The sequence below is a fragment of the Natator depressus genome, chromosome 16 (genome assembly GCF_965152275.1).
Source record: "Natator depressus isolate rNatDep1 chromosome 16, rNatDep2.hap1, whole genome shotgun sequence".
NCBI lineage: Eukaryota > Metazoa > Chordata > Testudines > Cheloniidae > Natator > Natator depressus.
Window position 1 is genome coordinate 9939929 of NC_134249.1, and position 24250 is coordinate 9964178.

Here is a 24250-nt window from a genome sequence, read left to right on the forward strand (position 1 = left end):
TCATGTGAAGCACCCATAGTCTCTCCTGCTGAAGCTGTTCCACTGTGGATAAATAACAAGCGTGACAGGAGATGGGGGACTGGACCCAGGGTCTCCCACCCCACTACTGGGCTACAGAGTCATTCTCACATGCTCTCTCATGCTCGCTCTATGGCTGAATGACAAGGGATTGAGGGAGCCCCAGCACAGAATGTCCCAGAGATCAGAGGTTAGTACACTACCCTGAGAGGTGGTAGACCCCGGTTCCATTGATTGTGCCACTTCTGGCAGAAAGGGGGGAAATGAACCTGGCTCTCCCACGCCCCAGGCTCTAACTGCCGGCTTAAAAAATTACAAGGTGGGTAACTCTACCACCTCCAGCTGGATATTGAAATGGATCCAATCTAATCAACATGCTGAGGGGCTGCCTACCAGATTGGGCCCCACACGCAACTCAGGCAATCATCCTTCTGTCTTCCCCAGTTCATGAATCACTCTGGGGTTTAGGCAGGAGGTAGGTGTCCGGACACCTAAGATGAGGCAGCAGTGCCCATACCTAGAGGCAGGAACACAGGTAGCAAGGGGACTTTTACCCTGAAAGCTTGGGTACCACATTAGTTCAGGTACCTACAGGGTTTGGCAGGAGTTCTATGGACCATAGTGGAACCAAAAATGGGACTAAATCTGGGGTTTGGGGACTTGAATACATTTGAGGATCCCACCCTACATAATAATCCTAGACAGCACTGATAAGATTTCCAGCCCATTTTCTAGACCAAAGGGGTTTGGATAAACCTGAGCAAGATTCAGATCAGCATCGAAGCTTGTTGGTACTTATTGAAACCAAACAAACTGTCACAGTCTTTTGTAACTTCCCCTATCATCAGAGGCAAAACTCTCCTATCGCTGTAGGCATGGTACGATCATTCTCTAAAGACCCACTTCCAAGAGCTGTTCCTAGTGAATCGAGCTGAGTTGTAAAATTGCCCATGGTTGTTCCCCATCCCCTAACCTCTGTCTACTTGTCTGTGACCTCCTTAGAATACAGACTGATCACCTGGAATGTTTGGAACGTGCCTGGCGCATAATGAATGCTCCTATTAATACAGAATAATAAACATTGGATTGTTCTAATTTTGATACTTATACCTCAGGATGAAAGTTGGAAGTTTAACACCCGCCCCCCCCCCAAAAAAAGAAACCCCTAAAACAGTTTCCAGCTGAGACTGTGTTTTGGGTAAATGCTAAGATTGCTATGTTATCTGAACTGGTTCAATCTATATATTAACATATCACTTTTAATTTCTTCTAGCTGAGAAACTCTAGACCAGATTCTGATCACCCTGAATCTGCTTTACAGCACTTTCTTTCTCTAGTGGTCCCCATTGTACTGCTAAACATGGGTTAAGAGTTAAAGGAGCTCGCCTTGTGGTTCATTCAGCCTTGAAAAACTGTTGAAAACTTAACAGCCCAGGCACAAAATCTACTCAATTTCCTTTCGCAATGATAGTGGATTAATGGACAAAACTAATGATACTTTGCTCCCCCATCCAAAAAAAATTACTCATTCAAGATGAGTGGGTGTGGAAATTTTTTGCAAGGCAGGTTGGAATGAAGGTGCCAAACGATCGCATTTACTAATAAATTCTGTATTGCAGTTCAGACATCTCCATCTTTAAGTGGTGCATCAGGAAATGTAAAAACATTGTGCTCCGGGTAAAGATGGGTGGCCTTGTGAGAAAGCACTCCACCAACATTAGCAGAACATCCTGTGATGGTAGATTAGGGAGGATGAAATGATAAATAATTTAATGGCTATTCCTGTATGAATTTGACGTCTGAGAGAGACATTAGTCTTCTCCTTCGTGCTCTTTATCCCAACAATTCACTTCCAAGTACGTCATATCCTGTTATGTCTTCCCCTTCTTAACCCCAATTCTGCAGTCCTAACCCACTTAAATAGCCCCCACAATGTCCGCTGGATTTCTGGCATGAGTACAGGTTGCAAAACTGTTTTGTCTCTTGCGTCGCACATCTTAAAGGCCAGGCAACACAAGGGATTGTCTGGGAGCTCTGCCGAAACTTAGCAAATCACAGGCCAGCTCCAGCTCCAGCTCCCCCTCATTGCCTGATCACCCCCTTCCAGAAATAAGAGTGGAGGACCCAACCTCCCCATTCCAGCAGGAGAAGCCAAAAGAGATACAACCAAAGGTCTGATTTGCTTCACCTGCCCATGGCAGCTCAAGGTCCCTGTCTGATTTGGAGCCCCATAATAAATTGAAAGGCAACCCTGCTGTTCTATGCCTAACAGAGAGGTCAGTGAGACATATCCTCAAGATTGACAGCCTTTCTTGAGAACCTTCACACAGTCCCTTTGATGCTCTCACGGGAGTAATTTCTGAGGTAGTAAATCATCCCTGGATATAAATCCTTTTCTGGGAAATAAAGCCGCTATTTTGCACTTACTAAGTTGTACTTGCCTCTGAAAGAAGCAATTTTAGAAGATACACTTATCAGGCTCCCTACAAGCAATAATTCAGACTTCCAAGGAAGATACCACTTAGGCAGTTTATCGTTGTAAAGGGGATTAAAATTCACTAACTTTTTATCCGAGTAGCAAGATCCCATAATATACAGCTAATCAGTAACACTAGACTGTGCATCCTGTCTGAACTGTTCCATTCGTGACTTCAGGATAGATTTTTTTTTAAAGGAAACCTTCATGCTGCTGCATACTTGAACAAGTGTCTGGAAATAAATGTGTCTGACATGTTTGTTACCTTGTGTCCTTTGCTAGCATCATGTTTCACACATTTGTATTGGAACAAGGGCTTTCTGCTTTGCAGTTCAGCTTGTTGTGGTTTGATCCCATGGTGAATTCATAATCGTGTCTCTCTGTGACATCATCTGCTGATGCAGAAAAGTCATGATGTCACAGCACTATGATAACCTCAATCATGTGTCATCAAACAGGAAGGACTGCGCATTTTAAACAGAAATCATTTAGGAAATTAGCATGTGATAAGATGTATGAGAAATGCCTGAAAAGTGTGGGGTAGTAGTCTTATTTGTCGTCTGATGTTTACCTGCTCCAATAATCTGTTTATCTGTCTGTAGTGCTACAAAGCAAAATAGCATCAGTTGCAGTTCATAAATCTTTCTTAAAAGGTAATCAGGAGCTAGGACATGCTTTCTGCCTGGATTATTCAAGAAGAATTTCCAGTATACACCCTAGTGTTAACCAATGTCCTCTAGGAGCTAAAGTTTCTTTGTTGAATACTGGACAACATTCCCATACCAAATCTTGGGGATGCTTACATCCAGATCTACCACCAAACATTGTAGTTTAGACCCATTACTACAATAGGCCTGAATTGTGAAACCTAATCTGAACAAACCAAAGCTTTGGGACAGTTCAGATTTCAATATCTGTGACGTGAGCCCACTTCCCCAGGAAACTAGCTTTTCTGATAGCCATGAAATCAGATGGAAGGGTTGAGATAGACAATTACAAACTGTAATCCTTCATTTTCCTACTGCCAATACTGCACTATGATTGTGATACAAAGCTGGGGAGGGGGAGTGGTTAAAACACCAAGAATCCTTAGACCAACAGGTTTGAATCCCAGAAGGGTTGACTCAGCTATTTAGGCTTATAAAATAGATAAGCTCAGTATCATGCATCGAAGAGGAATAACCAATGCACATTTGGATAATACCTAGCAGCCAGGGAGGTCATTTGTTTAAATTACCAAAAAAGTTTGGGGGGGGTCAGATATTTGGCACATATGAACTGGAATATGTCTTTAAAATTCCTGTTACAGCAGCTCTGAACAAGGGCTAAATCCTCTTGAAATGGAATTTACAAACCAAAAGAGAGAACCTTAAAAACAAAGACTTACCCTATTGTTCTAGAGTCTCTCTCTGACTGCCTCTCCCACACACCCTGCTGTCATCTCCTTGTGTCAAGTACCTAACAAGAAAAGATAGACCACAGGAAGTAGCGTTTCTTAAGAGACACGGCAGTTGGGTGGATGTGCAGCATGTAGAACTGTAGGGTGACCAGATAGGAAATGTGAAAAATTGGGACGGGGGTGGGGGGGGGTAATAGGAGCCTATATAAGAAAAAGACTCCAAAAATCAGTACTGTCCCTATAAAATTGGGACATCTGGTCACCCTATGAACACTGAGTAGAATCCCTGCCTCTGATTAAAAAGTGTGTGAGTGCAGAACACATTCGAGTTCTAAAACCAAATGTGCCAATGCCTGTCAGGCGTAACACATCAGTAACCACCACATTGATGCTTGAAGTAAATGGGTGTTAGTACTTTAATGTGGGTGTCCATCAGTTCCTCGTTGGGCTAGATAATAGTTTGTGATCTAACCAAAGGGAGGGCTAGCCTAGGAAAGGGATTGTGCCTAGGAAAGGGATGAGTCACGGCCTTGGGGTGTAAATGGGGCTGGGTCCATACCTGTATGTTCTGTGATTCACCAGCATAGCTACACCACTGAGCACTGGTGCTTTACACCCATGCTTTTCCTTGTACCTGAACTCAGGAGTGTTCATAATGTGGTCCATTATTCTTATCTATATTTTTTTGAAGTGGCGGATCCTTCTGCATCTCTCTCTTCTCCTGTATTTCTTTCACCATCTGTTCTTTCCTCTGTGTCTGATATTATGCTTTTGACTCCATTAGGGAAGTGGGGAGTGGGAGGGGGAGGAAACCAAAAACACAGGACCATTCCCTTCTATCCTGGTTCTCAACAGGATGCTAAAGTTCGGAGGCTAAGTCCCCTATAATTTTTTTTTTTACAAATATCCCACTCTAGTTGCATTCCCTCTGCCTCACAAGTACTGATGTCTTGTTCATGTTTATTTTTCTCTCCGTTTCCTTTTGGGACTCTCAGGAATTTTACTTCTTTTAATGGGGGTAGTTGCCACTGGAATGAGTGGCATGCATGCTCTCCTATGACTTTTGTTTCTGGAAAATGGGCAGCTGCCAAGTAGGATTAAGAGGACATGATTAAGAAACCTATTTGAATCTTTCCCCACAGCTTTTTTGTTTTCCCATCCTTCTGGGGCTATTTCCTGCATCTTTTCAAAAACTGGGGATTGACACAGCGGTGGGTTGTTTTTAGCCTTTGTTGATTTCCATTTATGATTTTCCATGTGGACTATGCAAAGGCTGTAGCAAACATGACTTTGGAGCCTACTGCAAGTCTCCAGGGTAGAGGATGGAGGAGGCTGTCCCGACAGGTTTTATGTTAGGGTGTTCCTTTGGGTGGATGAATGTTTACTGTTTCCTTGCGGAATTTAGGAATTATCCTGGTTTTTTTCACGCAACTGTTGAACGGGGCTAGACACCTCTCTCCAGTTTTATCATGTTTAAGGCTCCTAATACTTGTTCTGTACTCTTCAAGTCCTTATTATGCTGTGGTATTGCTTGACTTTATGCCAGGCCTAATGCTATCCATATGGAATGGAAGAACCAACTTAGAAATTTTATATATATATATATATAGAGAGAGAGAGAGAGAGAGAGAGAGTCAAAGAACCAGCTTGGAGATTATATATATATTGTGACAGGGTCAGGCCAGATGGCTACAGGAGGGTGATAGAAGGCAGATATATTAGCCCCAGGTTAAGTAGGTCCCTTTTCCCTGGGTAAGGTAACAGGGAAGGTTCCAGAACAATCAGGAACTTTCTGGAAACAATTAAGGCAGACAGGCTGATTAGAACACCTGCAGCCAATTAAGAAGCTGCTAGAATCAATTAAGGCAGGCTAATCAGGGCACCTGGATTTAAAAAGGAGCTTACTTTAGTTTGTGGTGCATGCGAGGAGTTGGGAGCAAGAGGTGCAAGAAGCTGAGAGTGAGAAGGCGTACTGCTGGAAGACTGAGAAGTACAAGCATTATCAGACATCGGGAGGAAGGTCCTCTGCTGAGAATAAAGAAGGTGTTGGGAGGAGGCCATGGGGAAGTAGCTCAGGGAGTTGTAGCTGTCACGCAGGTGTTATAGGAGCCACTGTAGACAGCTGTGAGCCACAGGGCCCTGGGCTGGAACCCGGAGTAGAGGGTGGGCCCGGGTTCCCTCCATCCCCCAAACTCCCTACTTGATACCGGAGGAGTTGAACTGGACTGTGGGTTCCACCAGAGGGGATGGTCTCTGGCCTGTTCCCCAATCCACTAGGTGGATCAGCAGAGACTGCGGGGATTGTCGTTCTTCCTTTCCCCACGCTGGCCCGTGATGAGGCTAACTGAGTCGACGGCAGATTTGAGCCATGAAAGTGGCCAAACTGCGGGCTGTCGTGAACCTCTGAGGCCAAAAAAAATCCGCCAATAAGCACAGGACCCACCAAAGCAGAGGAGGAACTTTGTCACTATATATATATACTCAGCCCAAAGTTGAATTAGAACTGATTTTTTTCTTGAGATTCAGAAAAATTGCGGTCTGCTTGTTTTGCCTGTTGCTTTGCCCACCACCTCTATTCTCACAGCATTACCCACGCAGTGGGAGGGGCAGGCACTGAAAAGCATCAAGAAAGGCTTTAGAGTTGGCACCTTTGCAGACGGAGGTGGTTCAGATAAGCTTCTTATACAAAATTGAACCAATGGATGTTTGGAGGGCAAATCGCAACCAATATGAAACCTCCACGCGGACATGGACTTTGTCTTTTCACTTATTCTCTAAAATACATAGCACATATTTGAGAATAATAATAACTTATTTCTGGTAGCTTTGGGGGACATTTTACCAATTTTCTTATTACTCCCTTCCCTTCTTTGCCAAGAATATTTTGAGAAGGCCACAAAGTCACCCTGCACAGCGCTTTCTGAAAGTCTGAGATTCATCTTTTATGTCTTAGATGTGGCTATGTTTGTTGGGTTCTGGTAGGCAAACAATCTCAGCCAACACACTGTGTGATGATGGAGGACAGCTTAGGTAGTAGAAATATATTTCAGCATAACTTGATATGTTTTTAGCTCCAGGCCATGTCCCACATTCATGCCCCTGTGGCAGAATATAGATGTATCTGTGTGTTGCTGACTCTGTTATTTATTTTCCCTCTCTCTCCCTCCCTCCATACTGTCTGCAAGTTTTAAACCCTGCCATTCTAAACCATGGATTCAGGTGGGACCTTTACATGGTAAGTGTGAGGCACCAGCATTTAAATGGGAACCTCAGTCTTTCTCTAGATTAAAAGAAAACCATGCATAAAAACTGCCGTGTCTGGAGACTTTTTATATAGTTTTTTTTTTGAATGGTTGCAACAGTGACATTCCACAGGAACAATGAAAATGTCACCCTCAGGGGTCAAGGTCATGAGAACAGGAGGAGAACAGTCTTCTTGACAACTGCCCAAAAGATTGTGGAACTCCCAGAGGTGGAGAGAATAACCCCAGACCTTGCCACATTCTGAGCAGGATAGTCACACAACAGCTGCAATGACACTGCTAGAAAAAAGATTATAAGAAGAGGATAAGCGCGCGCACATGTTTAGCAACTGAATCCTAGAACTCTAGGGAGGAGGGAAAAATCTCTCCGACTTGTTAGGCTCTTTCTTCATTTAGTTCAGTTTTATGGAGCATTCAGATGTTGTTATGGGTGGCAGGTGGGTAGCTGGAGGCAGCAGCAGAGGTGCAAAGATCCACTGGAAGGTGTGGGTTGGTGGGAAGTGTGTGCTGGTGTGGTTAACTGTGTTGTACCTGCTATGTGGATAAACACAAGAGTCCAGTCTCCAGGGCCGTCAATCCAACCCCTTTCACCAGCACTACAAAAATGAATAGAGAATTGTATTGTTAATAGATGATAATGTGGTGGGTCTTGATAAAAGTGAATAACATAAGTTGTATGGGATTCATTTATTAAACTGTTGAAGCAGGGATCATGGCATATGATCTACCTAACCCTAACTATTTGCCATGTATAACATGGCATGAACCATCGGAAACATTTCTGACAAAGAACATATTTGAAACTCGGTGTTAACAGGGCTACCACAGAGGGGTTGAGAAGAATATCCAGGATCTGTTGGTGACAGAGAAGTTCTTGGTTTGTGTGACCTTTTCTCCATAAGCTCCTGGGGGAAATTTCCATAAAGATGAAAGAGGGATGACATACACCTCCGGCCTGCCTAGTGTCCACCCATTTCACCAACACAGAACACCACCAATTGCAATGCAGACATCCTTTTAGGGCATGGCTACACTGGAAACTTCAAAGCACTGCCATGGGAATGCTCCCACAGCTGCGCTTTGAAGTGCGAGTGTGGTCGCATGCAAGTGCTGGGAGAGAAGTCTCCCAGCGCTCCCTGGTAATCCACCTCCACGAGGGGATTAGCTCCAAGCGCTGCTCCCAGCTCTCAGAGCCTGTCTATACTAGCGCTTTAAAGCGCGCAGACTTGCTGTGCTCATGGGAGTGATTTTTCACACCCCTGAGCCAGCAAGTTAAAGCGCTATAAAATGTAAGTGTAGACAAGCCCTTAGTTTCAATGAATAGTAATTTAGAGTTCTGAGGAAGCCAAGTCAGAAATAGCCATTAAATCCCCTGATGTCCAACAGAAAAGCCCATTCTGTTCTTACATCCTGTTGTTCTCACTTACCCATGCTCTTTTAATATTTTTAAATGAAACTAGTTAGGCCATCCTTATAGGAGAGGGGACTCTATCCTCAGAAGTAGCAACTAAAAATATGAGGGAGTCATGGTGGATAATCAGCTAAACACAAACTTCCAGTATGATGCTGTGGCCAAAAAGGCTAATGCAATCCTTGGATGCATAAAAAGGGGACTTTGGATGGGCTATTACCAGCAGGAGAGTGAGTTGGGAGGGGGGGGGCGGAGGGTGAGAAAACCTGGATTTGTGCTGGAAATGGCCCAACTTGATGATCACTTTAGATAAGCTGTTACCAGCAGGAGAGTGGGGTGGGAGGAGGTATTGTTTCATGGTCTCTGTGTATATAATGTCTTCTGCAGTTTCCACAGTATGCATCCGACGAAGTGAGCTGTAGCTCACGAAAGCTCATGCTCAAATAAATTGGTTAGTCTCTAAGGTGCCACAAGTACTCCTTTTCTTTTTATAAAAAGGGAAATCTCAGGTAAGACTAGAGAGGCTATTTTACTTCTGTATTTGTCACTGCTGGAATATGATGTCCAGTTCTTGTGTCCACAATTCAAAAAGGACATTGAAAAATTAGAGACGATACAGAGAAGAGCCATGAGAATTAGCAAAGCATTAGAATATTTGTCTTCTAGCAATAGACTTAAGGAGCTTGATATATTTAGCTTAACAAAGAGAAGGCTAAGGGTCACTTGACTATAGTCTTTAAGTACTTACATGGGGAACAATATTTAATAATAGGCACTTCAATCTAGCGGAGAAAGGTATAACACTATTCAATGGCTGGAAGTTGAAGCTAGAAAAATTCAGACTGGAAATAAGGCACACATTTTTAACAGTGAGAGTAATTAACCATTGGAACGACTTACCAAGGGTGTGGTGGATTCTCAATCACTGACCATTTTTAAATCAAAATATTGGATGTTTTTTCCTAAAAGTTATGCTCTAAGAATTATGTTGTGGAAGTTTCCATGGCTTGTGTTATACAAGAAATCAGACTAGATGATCACAGTGGTTCCTTCTGGCCTTGGAATCTATGAATCTACTTGGAATTGTGAATTGCTTAACAACGATGAGCCACAGGAACTAAGGGGTCTGCCATTTCCACACCTGATTTGGAACAGGAATATTGTTCTTAGCGAAGAAGAAGTGGTATCATAGTTTCTTCCATCTCGTGTGAACACAGCCCACCTCTGTGGTAACATCTAGACGCTCTTTAACCAACATTACAAGGCTCCTAATAGAGATATATAAGGACAAAAATGGGGGACACCATTCAACCCACTTCAAATACATTGACCTTTCTGGAAGTACAGAATGGAAGAAATGATATTTTACTTTAAATAAATCGGAACTGCCCCTCCTAAATAATGTAATGTATAATTGCCAGTGAGGGATACCACCCAGTTACACCAGCAGCAAATGTCAGATGCAGGGAGAGGAGTTAAAAGGATGAGACCTAGACCAGTTTGGGGCTACCCAGGAAGGAGAGCAGGGCTCTTCTCTTGATGTGAGAGAAACCTGGTTGCAGCCTAGAGACTGAGCTAGCTTGTTGGTTAAATGAGCCTCCTGCAAGAAGGGATGACCTGACCCGCAGGGATCAGTTTGAAGACAAGCCCTGAATAGAAGGGTGGGGTCCCACCACAGAGTCATTGGATGACCCTGTTTTGAGTTCTGGGGTTTTTTGTTCCTGATTACTTTTGGGCCTTAACAACCTGGGAAGGGTAGGACTGCAGTCTGCCTTGGCTAGAGGACTAAAGAAGCACTACCTCTGACTTTGCAAGAGATGTTACCTACCAGCGGAGACCTGTGACTGGGTGAGTCATGCCCTGACAGGCCACGATGGGGTAATGTAGAGGCAAAGCCAGTTGCAACTGTGTGGTTTATATTCATCAAAGAAAGCAAACAAAAGTGGGTTAGATCCTCGGTGTAAATTGGGGTAGGTCCATTGTCTCTAATGGAGATAAGCTAATTTATACCAACTGAGGATCTGGCCCACTGTAAGCAATTAAACTGCATGGAGCAGATATAAGGATGAAGCTACCCAAATTGTAATTTGGCTATGATGCATACGTTGGCTGGCTCTTCTGTTCTTGCAAAATGTGCTATGAAGTCTACGATAACCACAAGTGTTCAGAATTAGAGCCAGCCAAACTACTCATTAGAAATAATATGAGCAATTTAGTGCCTTTTTTAGTTAACTGGTCACAAATCAACCCCCTTTGCTTTGAATGTGTTTTGTTATTTGTAATTATTTTTGAATAGTTTGGAGGACTCATTTTCAGACCATATGTTGTACAGGAACTGTTTACCTCATCTGTTTTCCATCCCCAATTCCTGATGAGTGGTGACATGATATTGTTTCTGCTTCCTGATTGGATGACTAAAGATTTTTAAACAGGAGAATAATAAATAACATATTTTGCATTGTGATTTTTTGGACAAGACATCTGAGGCTATGACTGCACTAGTGCAGTAAGTCGCCCTAAGTTATGCTACTCCAGTTACGTGAATAACGTAGCTGGAGTCGACATAACTTAGGTCAACTTACAACGGTGCCTCCATCATGCTGGGTCGACGGGAGATGCTCTCCCGTAGATTTACCATACTCTTCTTGTTTGGGATGGAGTACTGGCGTTGACTGGCATGCGATCTGTGGTCGATTTGGCAGGTCTTCACTAGACCCGCTAAATCGACCACTAGTGCATCAATCGCCAGAGCTGTAGTGTAGACGTAGCCTTAGTCTCTGGATTCATCCATTCCTTGACCTCTTTGATGAGACCATCAGATGGTTATGATGCAGACAACTGTCCACTAGGAACCAGAACAATTATATTATTTACAATGACTGATTAGGTATAAGCGACCTTTTATCAGAGGGTAATGACTTTGGTCAAGAAGGCATCAATCTTCTTCATGGAAGTGCAAGTGGTCTTCTCGTCCATCCTCCCCATGGAAGGAAAAGGCCTGGGTAGAGACCGTCAAATCGTGGAAGTCAACGAATGGCTGCGCAGGTGGTGTCAGAGAGAAGGCTTTGGATTCTTTGACCATGGGATGGTGTTCCAAGAAGGAGGAGTGCTAGGCAGAGACGGGCTCCACCTAACGAAGAGAGGGAAGAGCATCTTCGCAAGCAGGCTGGCTAACCTAGTGAGGAGGGCTTTAAACTAGGTTCACGGGGGAAGGAGACCAAAGCCCTGAGTAAGTGGGGAAGTGAGATACGGGGAGGAAGCATGAGCAGGAGCGCTTGAGAGGGCAGGGCTCCTGCCTCATACTGAGAAAGAGGGACGATCAGCGAGTTGTCTCAAGTGCCTATACACAAATGCAGGAAGCCTGGGAAACAAGCAGGGAGAACTGGAAGTCCTGGTACAGTCAAGGAATTATGATGTGATTGGAATAACAGAGACTTGGTGGGATAACTCACATGACTGGAGTACTGTCATGGATGGATATAAACTGTTCAGGAAGGACAGGCAGGGCAGAAAAGGTGGGGGAGTTGCATTGTATATAAGGGAGCAGTATGCTCAGAGCTCAAGTATGAAACTGCAGAAAAACCTGAGAGTCTCTGGATTAAGTTTAGAAGTGTGAGCAACAAGGGTGATGTCGTGGTGGGAGTCTGCTATAGACCACCAGACCAGGGGGATGAGGTGGACGAGGCTTTCTTCCGGCAACTCACGGAAGTTACTAGATGGCAGGCCCTGGTTCTCATGGGAGACTTCAATCACCCTGATATCTGCTGGGAGAGCAATACAGCGGTGCACAGACAATCCAGGAAGCTTTTGGAAAGTGTAGGGGACAATTTCCTGGTGCAAGTGCTGGAGGAACCAACTAGGGGCAGAGCTCTTCTTGACCTGCTGCTCACAAACTGGGAAGAATTAGTAGGGGAAGCAAAAGTGGATGGGAACCTGGGAGGCAGTGACCATGAGATGGTCGAGTTCAGGATCTTGACACAGGGAAGAAAGGAGAGCAGCAGAATACGGACCCCGGATTCAGAAAAACAGACTTTGACTCCTTCAGGGAACTGATGGGCAGGATCCCCTGGGAGAATAACATGAGGGGGAAAGGAGTCCAGGAGAGTTGGCTGTATTTTAAAGAATCCTTATTGAGGTTACAGGGACAAACCATCCCGATATGTAGAAAGAATAGTAAATATGCAGGCGACCAGCTTGGCTGAACAGTGAAATCCTTGCTGATCTTAAACACAAAAAAGAAGCTTATAAATTGGACAAATGACCAGAGAAGAGTATAAAAATATTGCTTGGGCATGCAGGAGTGAAATCAGGAAGGCTAAATCACACCTGGAGTTGCAGCTAGCAAGAGATGTTAAGAGTAACAAGAAGGGTTTCTTCAGCTATGTTAGCAACAAGAAGAAAGTCAAGGAAAGTGTGGGCCCCTTACTGAATGAAAGAGGCAACCTCATGACAGAGGATGTGGAAAAAGCTAATGTACTCAATGCTTTTTTTGCCTCTGTCTTCACGAACAAGGTCAGCTCCCAGACTGCTGCACTGGGCAGCACAGCATGAGGAGGAAGTGACCAGCCCTCTGTGGAGAAAGAAATGGTTCGGGACTATTTAGAAAAGCTGGACGAGCACAAGTCCATGGGGCCGGATGCGCTGCATCCGAGAGTGCTAAAGGAGTTGGCGGATGTGATTGCAGAGCCATTGGCCATTATCTTTGAAAACTCATGGCAATCGGGGGAAGTCCTGGACGACTGGAAAAAGGCTAATGTAGTGCCCATCTTTAAAAAAGGGAAGAAGGAGGATCCTGGGAATTACAGGCCAGTCAGCCTCACCTCAGTCCCTGGAAAAATCATGGAGCAGGTCGTCAAGGAATCAATTCTGAAGCACCTAGAGGAGAGGAAAGTGATCAGGAACAGTCAGCATGGATTCACCAAGGGCAAGTCATGCCTGACTAATCTAATTGCCTTCTGTGATGAGATAACTGGCTCTGTGGATGAGGGGAAAGCAGTGGATGTGTTGTTCCTTAACTTTAGCAAAGCTTTTGACACGGTCTCCCACAGTATTCTTGCCAGCAAGTTAAAGAAGTCTGGGCTGGATGAATGGACTGTAAGGTGGATAGAAAGTTGGCTAGATTGTTGGGCTCAACGCGTAGTGATCAATGGCTCCATGTCTAGTTGGCAGCCGGTATCAAGCGGAGTACCCCAAGGGTCGGTCCTCGGGCCGGTTTTGTTCAGTATCTTCATAAATGATCTGGAGGATGGTGTGGATTGCACCCTCAGCAAGTTTGCAGATGAGACTAAACTGGGAGGAGAGGTAGATACGCTGGAGGGTAGGGATAGGATACAGAGGGCCCTAGACAAATTAGAGGATTGGGCCAAAAGAAATCTGATGAGGTTCAACAAGGACAAGTGCAGAGTCCTGCACTTAGGACGGAAGAATCCCATGCACCGCTTCAGATTAGGGACCCAATGGCTCGGCAGCAGTTCTGCAGAAAAGGACCTAAGGGTTACAGTGGACGAGAAGCTGGATATGAGTCAACAGTGTGCCCTTGTTGCCAAGAAGGCCAATGGCATTTTGGGATGTATAAGTAGGGGCATTGCCAGCAGATCGAGGGATGTGATCGTTCCCCTCTATTTGACATTGGTGAGGCCTCATCTGGAGTACTGTGTCCAGTTTTGGGCCCCACACTACAAGAAGGATGTGGGAAAATTGGAAAGAGTCCAGCGGAGGGCAAGAAAAATGATTAGGGGACTGGAACACATGACTTATGAGGAGAGGCTGAGGGAACTGGGATTGTTTAGTCTGCGGAAGAGAAGAATGAGGGGGGATTTGATAGCTGCTTTCAACTACCTGAAAGGGGGTTCCAAAGAGGATGGATCTAGACTGTTCTCAGTGGTGGCAGAAGACAGAACGAGGAATAATGGTCTCAAGTTGCAGTGGGGGAAGTTTAGGTTGGATATGAGGAAAAACTTTTTCACTAGGAGGGTGGTGAAACACTGGAATGCGTTACCTAGGGAGGTGGTGGAATCTCCTTCCATAGAAGTTTTTAAGGTCAGGCTTGACAAAGCCCTGGCTGGGATGATTTAATTGGGGATTGGTCCTGCTTTGAGCCCAGGGTTGGACTAGATGACCTCCTGAGGTCCCTACCCTGATATTCTATGATTCTATGATTCTAAGAAAAAAGAATATGTTGTTCTCCAGTGTGGCAGATGCACAGTAATTCTAGCATAGCTTGTAACAACACAAATCATTCTTTTGACTAATTCTCATATTTCTATAGCCAAACTTCTATGATGTATGTTTGTTTTGGGGGCACTTTATATTTCAAGATCAGGACAGTCTTTTACATTCTGATCCTTTTAAATTCCTTGTCATTCATTAGAGTACTTTTGTTCCTTGGAGGACTTTAACATATATTTGTACCTTACTGTCATATAAAATAGTATCCGTAAAGTTGATTAATTTCAGAAGAGCACAATTAGTTTTTGGCGTGAGTGCTAATGAACAGATGTCTTCATTTGGTAAGAAAAATAAAATATACATTTTTTTTAAATTACCAAATATTTTCTGTTACTCAGAGCATGTTCTCCACACTGTTTCCACTGGATTCCTTCTAGCAGTAGTCAATTTATATTGTGAATTGGTTACAAAACACAGTGATTTTCCACTCCCACCCCCGAAAAGGAATAAGCACCCATAATTCCCACTGAGAGCATTGGAAGTTCCAGATGCTCAACATTTCTGAAAATTCTAATCTTCTCTTTTCAGAATTCAGTAGTGCATCAGATTATTTATTTATTTGTATTGTAGTCGCAGCCAGGCACCCCACTCCTGGACCAGAACCCTTTGGCTAGATGCTTGATGAACAGAGAACAAAAAGAAGATACCTGTTCCAACGAGTAACTATAAATCTGATTGCTGAAAATTCCAATGCATCAAGGATTAGAACTGTGTAACAAAACGTGCATGAAGCAGAAAGAAAATGTGTAAAGAGAACACAATGTCCAAACATTTCAGACGGAAGTGTCTTTTTCAAGTGACCTACTTTGTTTACAGATGACCTTGACGTTTACCATCACAGAAACAGATTTGAAGTGGGGAAAAACATCCTTCTCTATTTCCCACCCCCCGCCCCAATTTGATTGCTTTGTGCATTTGACAGCACTGTGTGTACAGTCAGTTTCACTTCCAAATTCTTGGCTTATCACCTCTTGGGGTCAGTTGAAGAAGACTCCTGGAAAAGCATTTTAGTCCAGTAAACACCTTTTTTGGCATGGCCTTGTCCAGCTGTGATTCTGCTCTGTGTGTACTGTGCCCTTAAAGGTAGGAACCCTGACGGTCAGCTGGGGGTGGCAGAGTTTTTATGTATTTTCAAAACAGATCATCTCACTCTCTGCCTCCACAGTCTCTCATGAAGATTTTATTTCTTTCTTCGGCTCTGTAGTGTAGATGTAGCCAGCGTCGGCATCGGTATTGTTCCCTCGTCTAGACACAGTTTACACTGACAGAATTAGGTTTTCTGCTGGTATTGGAATACCACCTCCCCAAACAACGTTAGCTGGGCTGACAGACTCACTCTTCTATTGAGATAGCTGAGTCTACATGGGGGCGGGGGGGTGTTGCTGGAATAGCTATGTCGCTAGGGGGTCTGTGTTGTTTGTTTCAGACCTCTGACTGCCATATCTATACGCAGGGCCCTACCAAATTCACGGTCCATTTTGGTCAATTTCACAGTCATAGGGTTTTAAAAAATAATAAATTTCATGATTTCAGCTATTTAAATCTAAAATTTCACAATGTTGTAATTATAGGGGTCCTTACCCAAAAAGGAGTTGGGGGGGGGGGTGTCACAAGATTATAGTAGGGGGGGTTGCAGTACTGCTACCCTTACCTCTGCACTGCTGTTGGTGATGACGCTGCCTTCAGAGCTGGGCAGTTGGGGAGTGGCAGCTGCTGGCTGGGATCTCTGTTCTGAAGGCAGAGCCAATGCCAGCAGCAGCACAGAAGTAAGGATGGCCTGGGGTGGTATTGCCACCCTTACTTCTGGGCTGTTGCCTGCAGAGCTGGGCCCTTAGTCAGCAGCCCCCACTCGCCGGCCACCCAGCTCTGAAGGTAGCAGCGCAGAACTAAGGGTGGCGTGGTCTGGTATTGCCATCTTGACTTCTGCAGTGCTGCTGGCAGGGCGCTGCCTTCAGAGCCGGGCCTCCGTCCAACAGCCGCTGCTCTGAAGCCGCCCGGCTCTGAAGGCAGCACAGAAGTAAGGGTGGTAATACTGGGACCCCCCTAAAATAACCTTCCAACCCCCTTGCAACTCCCTGTTGGGTCAGGACCCCCAGTTTGAAAAAGACTGGTGTCCCCCTTGAAATCTATATAATATAGGGTAAAAGCACAAAAAAGACCAGATTTCATGGGTGGAGACCAGATTTTACGGTCTGACGCGTTTTTCATGGCCGTGAATTTGGGAGGGCCCGAGCTATATGGAATATATTTTAAGTGTAGACCAAGCATTTTTTTTTCTTTAGTAAGACATTAATCATGAAGACCGAGACTATGGATTGGTCTACACTTAAAAGTTAGGTTGACATAGCTACATCAGCCAGGAGCGCGTGGAGAAACCACACACCATTTAAGCATCTCTTTTAACAGAAAGTGAGAGTTAGTGAAAGGGGAAAAAATCCATTTGCTACCAAAATTTTCAGATTTATATTAAAAAAAACCCTTCAAAATGGAAAAAAAAAATTTAAATTTGTTTTTCAGATTTTGAGACTATTTTGTCTAAATCACCCCCAAAAAGGAATAAAATTTTGACAATTTCATGGGGACTCATTTCCTGACTGGCTCTACACTTACTTGTTCAAAAAGTGCCAAGCGTCCTTTGATTTGTCTGAATTATTAGTAATTCATCTTCATCCCTATATAATTTGACTTCTGTGCTCCAAAACCTTATAGAAAGCCCTACATGGCCTCCAGAGTTATGTGCTTTGGAATAGAGAGATAAAGAGTTAGGATCTTCTGCGCAAACTACATTCAGGGAACTCTGAAGCATCCAGTAGGTAACATATGTGTTGTACTTGGTTTAAATACTTAGTCAACCCACTCATTCTATGTGAAATATATTTAACTATCATGTGTTTTAAAGAAATTATATAAATTAAAGGCCTCTTAAACTTTCCCTTGTTCTGAAACTGAGCCCTCAATAAGAAAAAACTGCCCTTCAAAGGTATCAGACTTAACACCTGTTTATAAAAGATAAATAATAATGGAAGAGGAAAACAATTACCATAGTGCTTTCAGCCATACGGAAAGCCCTTGTGCATGAGACAGAGGTTTTTAGTGAAAGAACATACCAGATAATACATTATGAAGCAAACAAGTAAAGCAGGGAAAACGAATTTCAATAGAAAATTTATTTTCTTTTGTTTGCATTTTGCTTGACTTAATTTCAAATGGGAGCGGAAATTGACTTTCCCAATGGGATTACTGCGTTTGTATCAGAAATGTAGATTTACTAACAGATATAAGAGCAGACTGAAATTTAGGGACAGGTAAACCTGTTAGAGTAAATAAGAATCAACTCACATTTTCACTCCTGGTACACATTTGCAATAAAATAAGGAGCTGAACAGCTGTGCCAGAACAGCTCAGGTATACACAATTACCATAATTGTGCATGCAATCATGTCAATTGTGCATACAAATTAAGCATGCAAATACATAAAAATTAGCCATGTATTTTTGTGAACACAGTTCATAATTTGCCCCAAATATTGTATTATTGTATTTGTATTTTGGCAAATTAGTTATCAAACATTTTTGCACCATTCTATAGCTGGACAAATAGGGGAAAAAGTGATCTGTCAGATAATTTATTTCACATACAGAGAAATCAAATGATCTGGGATTTTCAGATGAGCCTAAGGGAATTGGGCAGCCAATTTCTCTCTGAATTTCAATGGGATGTGAACATCAAATTCCCTTAGACTTTTTTTTGAAAATCTCATCCTCATTGTGTGTGTCCTTGCTCCCCCTGCTCTGTTTAACTTCTGATTTAAAAAAAAACAACAACAATTTACAACCAATGACAGTGGTGGTAAATTTTCAGCCTCTTATTCAGCAAAGCACCTATGTACATGCTTAAAGTTAAGCAGCCCCATTAAAGTCAATGGAACTGTAAGGAAGGCAGGCCTTGTGGTTAAAGCACTGGATTGGAATTCAGATAGTCTGGCTTCAGTTCATAATTCTGACAGACTCCCTATGTAACCTTAGAAAAATCACTTAACTTCTTTGAGCATCTCTGTAACATTGGGTTAGTAATGTTTTCCTATTTGCTGGGATATCTAACCCTAATCAAGTATTTAAGTGCTTAGATATTACAACATGTTGGGTTTTGTTTTGTTTTTTACCAGAAATATTTGGAGGCATTGTGACTTAATGGATAGATCACTGGACTGTGACTCGAGACCTGGATTCTGTTTCAGCCCTGTCACTGGCTTGCTGGGCAACCTAGAACAAATCCTTTCCAGTCTCTGTGCCTCAGTTTCCCATCTGTAAAATGGGGATAAGTATGCTGACCTCCTTTGTAAAGCATTATGGACCAGATCCTCAAAAGTCTTTAGGATCTGAACTGCCATTGATTTCATTTCAGTGGAAGTCAAGAGCTTAAATACCTTTTGAGGATCTGCGAGAGATGAGATGGGTGAGAGATTAGAAAGAGAGAAGCTCAAACACTTGTCTATTTCACCAACAGAAGCTGGTCCAATAAAATATATTACCTCACCCACTTTGTCTCTTTCATCTCCCAGGACCAACACCACTACAATGCTGCAAAGAACAATTGGAATATCTGGGCCTTTGACATTTATAGAGGAAAAACACTCTATAAAAACAAAAAGAAAAAAGAAAAGGAGTACTTGTGGCACCTTAGAGACTAACCAGTTTATTTGAGCATGAGCTTTCGTGAGCTACAGCTCACTTCATCGGATGCATAGCATATTGTGGAAACTGCAGAAGACATTATATACACACAGAGACCATGAAACAAAACTTCCTCCCACCCCACTGTCCTGCTCGTAACAGCTTATCTCACTGGAGCAGGACAGTGGGGTGGGAGGAAGTTTTGTTTCATGGTCTCTGTGTGTATATAATGTCTTCTGCAGTTTCCACAATATGCTATGCATCCGATGAAGTGAGCTGTAGCTCACGAAAGCTCATGCTCAAATAAACTGGTTAGTCTCTAAGGTGCCACAAGTACTCCTTTTCTTTTTTCTTTTTGTGAATACAGACTAACACGGCTGTTACTCTGAAATCTATAAAAACAGATACTTATTTCTTCATTTTTTAATTCCAATAGAAAATGAAATAAAAAAGTTGGAAAATGTCTGCAGACTCCTCCCACCGCTCCAATTTTCTAACCAGCTCTGCTGAATATGGACGTAGGCACCTGTCTTTTGGCACATGTTTGGAAATTTTGACTGTTTTAGGCTGAGTCTGATGCCCAAATTCAATGGGAACTGAGTGCCTGTCTCCCTTAGGGTCCTATGACAGTCCCAGCTTTAGTTTGCTCACATGTAAAATGATGATAATATAGGGTCAGATCTTGCAGGCTTATAAACACTGAGTTGTGCTTTTGCCTGAGAGTTATTCCATGATATTTAATAGAACTATGAGCACGAATGAGTATTAGGCAGTATTCATAAGGCTGTAAAATCTGGCCAGTAATGTGTAATGGAGCTAATACTTCCTCATCTCATAAGAGTGTCGGGAAGATAGATGATTTTGTCTGTAAAGTGATGGGAAGTGTTATTTGCCATAAATGGTAAGTACTGTTCTTACTAAGGCATCTGTTAACCAGTCCTGCACACATTTTTTATATAAAAGTCCTTGTCACAAAAACTGAAAAATACCCCCGGCACTGGTGCTTACCATTTGCATTGATGAAAATCACTTAAAAATCATGAACAGGAAGGAAAGCCCAAGTTTCAAACTTAGATTTTGCACACTGTGAATTTGAGGGCTGTTGGGAAGCCCTGGTTTGGCTGGGTCCATCACAGGCTCCACTCCTCTGCTCCTGATCTGGCTTAGCATTCTCCTGTGCAGGGCTGGCCTTAGGGTGAGTGCCATGACATGGGCGCCGTGGTCAGATGTGAGGGCAGTGCCATGGTCAAGAGGTTGTGGAAGGGCTGTGCCCACCCAGGAGGCAGGGAGGGAGGATAAAACGGGCTGCGGGGAGGGAGTCAGGAGCTCACAAGTGTCCCCTCTCTGCCCTCCCAGCACCATGACACCTACAGCACTGCTATCACTCCACCTGCTGCTTTCTGACTGCCAAGTGGCTGCCCGCTGCTCGAGGGGCAGTCCTTAAAGGGCGACATTTTCACTAAGGCTGGCCCTGCACATTCTGTCAACCACCTCCCACCCCACCCCCAAGTCTAATTGGGCCTATCTCTACGCATGATAAAGGGCAGGCCGCAAAGGCTTCATTCTCTAGCATGCAGATTTTCCACATGCCAACAGTGCGAGGATTATCATGATTCTGAAGGCACTGTCTAGAGCCAGAAGGAGAAATAAGAATCTGGGTAGGCCTGTGATAAGATAAGTTACTGAAGTTCTCTGCCATGTGATCTTCGCTATTGAATATGTACTTGGAACAACAGAACCTTGTGCCTCTGTCCGCCACCTTCAGCCTGGGAAGGATATGGGAAGGCGGTGAGGAGCTAGATGGTATGTTTGTTTGCTCAGTGAAGCTTTTGTGAGTACCAGCTGTCAAAGATTAATGGCACTGAAAATGTTGCTTAGGGGGTATAGGCTGTAGAAATCACCATATCAGGTAACTCCTGGGTCAGCAGTCCCTGATGTGGTCTTGCAGGGGTTCTCTACTGCTCCCTGTCTGGTTTCCTTTGGTTAGTCCCAAATCAAGGCAATTCTTGGCCCCTGGCCTCTAATTTGGCCCAGGGGTCTGCTTTGATCCTTTTGGACCTTGTTTCTGGAGGCAGCCTGGTGCAATGGTGTTGCCCCTTCACTGTCTCAGCCTTTCTACCTCCCCTCTTTCTCGGAGCTCTCTCCTCTTATAGCAGGCCTTGTTTCCCTTATTGGTTGCAGCGGAAGGTGTCTGCCTCCAGGACTAGCAGTGGTGGCAGCTGCATGGGGGTATGGTCAGACTGATTGCCTGCAGGCAGGAGAGGCTCCCCTTCCCCTTCTGCGTCTGCTCAATATAGGGTTTGAAGACCCCATTACATCCTGGTGGAACCTCTCTACAGCGAGGCTGGGATTTAAAAGGAGCTGAACAGAGTTGGGTGCCTAACTCCTCTAGGCTCCTTTGCAAATCTCATGCCTATTATAAAAGGCCCTATATTATGAGGTGCTGAGCACCTCAGCAATGTGCTTCATGCCCTCAGCTTCCAGAAGCTGGGAATGGGCGACGGGATGGATCACTTGATAATTACCTGTTCTGTTCATTCCCTCTGGGGCACCTGGCATTGGTCGCTGTTGGAAGACAGGACACCGGGCTGGATGGACCTTTGGTCTGACCCAGTGTGACCATTGTAATGAAATCAGTAAGGGCCCGGAGAGTAGCCATTCAAAATTCACACATCCATCATGCATCATCAGCTATCTTCTCTTGTCTCCCAATAATTTTGCAATCATACCATTTCACAGTACTGACAAACTCACTGCTTGCAGTCCTCTAGTATTGGCTGAAGCAGATAATATCTGGGGAACCATTATTTATTTTATTTTTATTTTACTGTCAATGGCTTGACAAATAGCAGGCTCTCTGTTTCTTCTCTCGAGCCTAGATAGGCTCAGCATCTTAATGTGGTATTGATCTGAGCCCTCTGGGATTTGAACTTGCTTGACTTTGTAAAGTTTACATGGGTAGGATATCTAAAATCAGACAGCTGCCAAGGTTGAGACTGAACTGTTTGATCTGGCTAACTCATAATTAATTGAGCTGTTAATGTGAGTATTGGAGAAGGACACTTGAGGGTGTTTGGCCGGAGACATGGAGTTTGACAGATGGATGTTATCCAAATTTCAGTCAGGTAGTCTCAAAAGATGATTTATAGCTGGGGATAGCAGACTGTAATGTGATGTGATATTTTCCAAGTGAAGCGGGCTGGTGGAGGGTTTTTTTTTAGATCCGGATACATGATAGAAGTGATCTGAATTTGCTATGAAAATTCTTCAGTTCAGCAGGAATACAGCTTTATTTTATATTGGGCTCTTTGTGCCCAAACTCTCCCGCAAGCACTTTTAATATTATGAGCTACCTAAGGATGCAGTGGACTGGGGGCAGAGCAGTACAATGCACACAGAAATCTGTCCCCAACAATCTTGGGGCTCCAAGTCACTCCTGCTAACACAGGGAGTACAAACTACACACCACATTCGAGTGAGAGAGGACCACTGCCCGTCCACTGGAAGGCAGGCAGTGTTTTCAGAGCTGTTATCCTTTCTGAGTTCTACCAAAGGAGACGAGCTTTAGGCTGTGGGGCCCCATTGGCAGGGACTGCAATGAATTAATATATTGACTAGTCATGCTGGCAGCATCCCATTCTGTAGAACAATGAATAGATCTGGAGAAAGCAGGTCAGTTTTCTGGAGAGGCTTGTATTGGGGTGAGACTAGAACCATAGAGACGAAAACGTAGCGGTTGCTCCTGAAAGGGGTTAGACAGCGGAGTATGTTTAGTAAAGTTCCCTTTCTCACAACTCAGTCAGCTTGCTGCCTCCTTTATTGCTAATGAAAGAACTTCCCAGTCAGCACCAAATGCTTTTTGGTTATTGCTTGTTCCATTCACATTCAGCACCACCCATTTAAATGGACCCCGAGGGTTGCTGATCTACCACAAGCCCATGGAGGCTGGCGTTGCCAGAGCTGGGACCGGCACTTTGGGTTACTCCAGCTTCATTTGACACAAGCCAGCACCCAATCCAGTCTTTGGACATTAGCATGTGATTTATAAAGAGAGAGAGGTAGACCTAGGACCTTCAACCTCCACGTGGGCATTGAGGGAACCAGGGGACATGATTTAATTAGTTTTTGTTCTCCGTACTATTCACATTGCTGTCAACTCTCTCATCTTCTTCTGGAGAGGTCTGCAGTTCAGCAGTCAATGATAAGAGCATGGGTGGGAGTTAAAATAGAGAAAGAATTTGGTATGCAGATAAGCATGCTGCAACCCTGTGGTTTGTTCCCAGAGCTCAATACGAGTACCATTATGAAATAGGCCTGAGCTTTCAAAAATATTCTGGGTGCTAGCATGCAGCTGAACATATATAATATCCCACTTTGCTTCTTGGATTCCCATATATAGCAGTGCCACAAATATATCATATAACTTGACCAGAGTTAATCTATTGTATAGTATACAGAAGATCTTCCTATTTCTCATGGACTGAATGATTTTACAAGACACGTATCATCATCATCATCATCGTCGTCGTCGTCGGAGCTGGCTGAAAAAGCTTAAAGACAAAAACTCATGCTAATGTTCATGAAAAATGTTGTTTTCCATTTTCTGACCAGTTCTATTCATCTGTAACGTGGACTGTTTCTTTCCTTTGAACCCCTTATGTCTCCCTTTGGGCCAATATACCTTTTTACCCCAAAATCAAGGATCTATCTGTTCACCACATCAGCTCAAATCTCTTTTCATCAATGTTCATTGATGCAATTAAGTGGGGAAAAGGGTAAGG